Source organism: Ornithodoros turicata, unplaced genomic scaffold (genome assembly GCF_037126465.1).
Source record: "Ornithodoros turicata isolate Travis unplaced genomic scaffold, ASM3712646v1 ctg00000838.1, whole genome shotgun sequence".
In the NCBI taxonomy this organism is placed as follows: Eukaryota; Metazoa; Arthropoda; class Arachnida; order Ixodida; family Argasidae; genus Ornithodoros; species Ornithodoros turicata.
The window spans coordinates 1171132-1175335 of NW_026999403.1; positions in this window are offsets into that span (position 1 = coordinate 1171132).

A 4204-nucleotide genomic window follows, 5' to 3' on the forward strand; every position below is an offset into this window, starting at 1 on the left:
TGGCATCTCTATCAAAGAATGTTACTGAAATTAAGCGCCTTAGATCAGGTGATTTACTATTGAAATGCACCTCTGAAGCTGATTGTGAGCTCATACTGAACGCACAGCAGATGCTCGGAATCAAAATAACATCAAGCTTGCACAGGACTCTTAATACCAGCCGTGGTGTTGTGTCGCTAGCTGAACTTATTGATGTTCCCTCGGAAGAGATTCTTGAAAACCTAAAAAGCCAAAAGGTGATCGATGTAAGGAAAATAAAAATCAGGAAAAACAATGAATATATAACAACACGCAACACAATCCTCACATTTGACTGCCCGACTCTACCAGAGAGGCTGAAGGTAGGATATCTGACTGCAGAAGTACGGCCATATATTCCTAACCCACTTAGATGTTTTAAATGTAACCGCTTTGGCCATCCTTCCGATGCTTGCAGAGGATCTGCTTGCTGTGCTCGCTGCAGCAAGCAGGACCACAACTCCAAAGAGTGCAGAGGGCCTGATCACTGCGTTAACTGCTCAGGTGACCACCCTTCGTACTCTAGGTCTTGCCCAAAGTGGAAGTATGAGAAGGAAGTTATGCACATTAAAGTTACACAGAAACTAAGTTATCCAGAAGCCAGGAGGAAGGCATCTCCCTTCCTGTTCCAGAAATCCTTTTCATCAGTCGTTAAAGAGAAACCAAGAATGATTTCATGTGCAACACAGACAGAAAAGACAACACAAAGTGACGAAGCGTGCATACCTCTCTCTCAAACAACACGTCCTGTAACAGTAACCACAGTTTCACAAGCCTCTTCCGTGGCGTCATTTTTACAGACGCCACCTTCATCATCGCAAACCGTGGAGGCAGGCTCCATGGAATGCGATGATGACACGAGCTCACAAGGCTCATTCACGAGCGTGAGCTCACAATCCCAAAGGAAGCCTAAGCGAGATGTTTCACGAAGTGGCTCACTTCCTGATATATCTCCAAAAGAACTAGCGGCTGCTCGGAAGAAAACTCCGAGACAGCCAATAATGGCCCCAAAGAAAAAATAATGAAGCTTCCCTCAAACAGTACACTCTTCTTCATAGTGCAGACATGTCTTGTACACACCTCCCTCATTTTCTCTATTATGGCGATCCTTCAGTGGAATTGTCGAGGGCTCCTCTCCAATTTTGACGATGTCAATGATCTTTCGGACAGGTATGATGCACTCTGTTTTGCATTACAAGAGACCTATCTGAACCCACAACATACACATACATTCAGGCGATGGAACCTGTTCCGAAAAGATCGAGCTGGTGCAACACGTGCATCTGGTGGTGTCGCTATCCTCACATCAAAGACCATCCCTACAAAACACCTTCCACTGAAAACAACACTTGAGGCAGTTGCTGCTCAGGTATGTCTTGACAGGGTCCTAACCATATGTTCCTTATATCTACCGCCGTCAGGCCTGGTAGAACAAAAACAACTCGAAAGTCTTTTAGACGAGCTCCCACCACCCTTTCTTTTATTGGGAGATTTCAATGCCCATAACCACTTGTGGGGCAGCACAAGGGCGGATAGTCGTGGCAGAATGTTAGAACGGCTATTACTCTCAAGGCCGGTGTGTCTACTCAATACTGGTACACCAACATACGTGAACGCTGCCACACAGACATTCTCTGCAATAGATCTCTCTCTGTGTAGCCCATCCGTTTTCCAAATGCTGGACTGGGCTGTGGATGAAAATCCTCGTGGAAGTGACCACTTCCCAGTTACCTTAAAATTGCACCTGTCTTCAAATACCCTTGCAACACGTCCGCCTCGTTGGAAATTATCAGAGGCAGATTGGGGCGTGTTTCAGAGAGAAGCCGATATTTCACTGTCTTCTACTCAAGGTATGGGTGTTGAACAAATGAGCAACAAAATTACAGACACGATCATTAGGGCAGCCACTAATTCTATTCCGCAAACATCCGGACGTCTCCCCAAGTGCCCAAAGCCTTGGTGGACGAATGATTGCGAGGCAGCTCGTAAAGAACAAAACCGTGCATGGGGTACCTTTCGAAGATACCCTACAACAACAAATTTAATTCTATTTAAAAAGGCCAGGGCTAAAGCAAGGCGGATACGAAGAGAAGCTAAACGTGAATCGTGGAGAAATTTTGTGTCATCACTAAGTACGAAGACTCCTTCAAAAACAGTATGGGACAGACTCAGGAAAATTAAGGGTGAATATGCCAGCTTTACTGTCCCATTGTTACAAGTAAATGGCACAACGTGTCAGAACATGAATGAACAGGCCAATGCTCTTGGTGAGCATTTTCAGGGAGTTTCGAGCTCCTTGCATTATAGTAGCGACTTCTTAAAAATAAAAAAACAGAAGGAGAAACATAATTTTCCTAGTGGAGCTTACGAGAAGTATTCCTACAATAAGCCTTTTACAATGATAGAATTGTTAAGGGCAATGTCATCATCAAAAATCACAGCGCCTGGACCAGATCGAATAACCTACTCCATGCTACAGCATTTGTCGAACACTTCTCTGGAAAGTCTTCTTGATTTCTTGAATACTATATGGCAAAGAGGACATATCCCTTCTCGCTGGAAGGTTGCAACCGTCATCCCGCTTTTAAAACCAGGAAAAGATGCATCAGATCCATCAAGCTATAGGCCTGTAGCACTCACAAGTTGTCTTGGGAAGACTTTTGAGCGAATGGTAAATAACCGTCTCATACACTATCTTGAGGAAAATGAGTGCATTGACCAATATCAGTGCGGATTTCGGACGGGGTGTTCCACTACGGATCATCTTGTTCGTTTAGAAACTTTTATACGTGAAGCCTTTGTACGAAAACAACATTGTGTGTCTGTCTTTTTCGACCTTGAAAAGGCCTATGATACCGCATGGCGATATGGAATCTTGCTTGATTTGCATTCATGTGGAATACGTGGTCGTCTGTTCCACGGCATCGCCGACTTCCTACAAGGAAGATCGTTCAGGGTCCAACTCGGCACAATCCTTTCGCGTCCTTTTGTACAGGAGAATGGTGTTCCTCAAGGATCTGTTTTGAGCGTTACTCTATTTATTCTGAAAATGAACTCTATCGCTAAGGTTATACCCGCCTCAGTCAAGTACTCGCTGTATGTTGATGATGTCCAAATATCATATTCTTCCTGCAACCTAGCCATGTGTGAAAGACAGCTGCAGCTCACAATTAACAGGCTAACCAAATGGTCCAGTGAAAATGGCTTTAAATTCTCCCCGGACAAGACCATATGTGTACCATTTTCAAGAGTTAGAGGAATGTCTCCCGAGCCATCACTTAAAATGAACGGCAGGGATCTTGTTATAGGGACAGAATGTAAATTTCTAGGTCTAGTCTTTGACAAAAAGCTTACTTTTCTTCCCCACATCAAAATCTTGAAGTCTAAATGCGTGAAGTCATTGAACCTTTTAAAAGTCCTGTCTCACAGGTCCTGGGGGGCAGACAGAGAAACATTGTACAGGGTCTACATGTCTACAGTTCGGTCCAGGCTGGACTACGGATGTGCAGTTTATGGATCGGCACGCCAGTCTGTCCTAAAGTGCTTAGATCCCATACATCATCAGGGCTTGCGACTGGTCCTCGGAGCATTCCGAACGTCACCCGTTCAAAGCCTATACGTCGAATGCAATGAGTGGTCTTTAGGAAGTCGACGAGCTTATCTTAGTGTCATGTACGCACTAAAGATTCGTACTTATCCACGACATGCGGCGCTCTCATGCGCTACAAGGACGCCTTTTGAACAACTGTTCTTAAACAAGTCTTCAGTCGTCCCTCCTTTTAGCATGCGAGTTTTACGAGAAGTTGAATTTTATGATTTTACCCACTACAACACCCAGCTTTTGCAATTTGGTGGGAGCCTGCCTCCATGGCAACCACCACCACATTCCAACTCGTCACTGACCAAGTACAGAAAAAGCGATACTTCCACGACTGTGCTGCAGCAGGAGTTCGAGAGTTTAAGGGAAAGCTTTGGAAAGCATGTGGCGTTTTACACAGACGGATCGAAGACTAATGCTGGTGTATCTTGTGCCATGGTAACTGGGACAGTCACAGTAACTCATCGTTTACACAAAATCATGTCAATATTCAGTGCAGAGGTTTATGCGATCATCATAACACTCAACTATATTTTACAACATTGCATTGCGTCATCAGTCATCTATACAGATTCCCTCAGCTCTTTA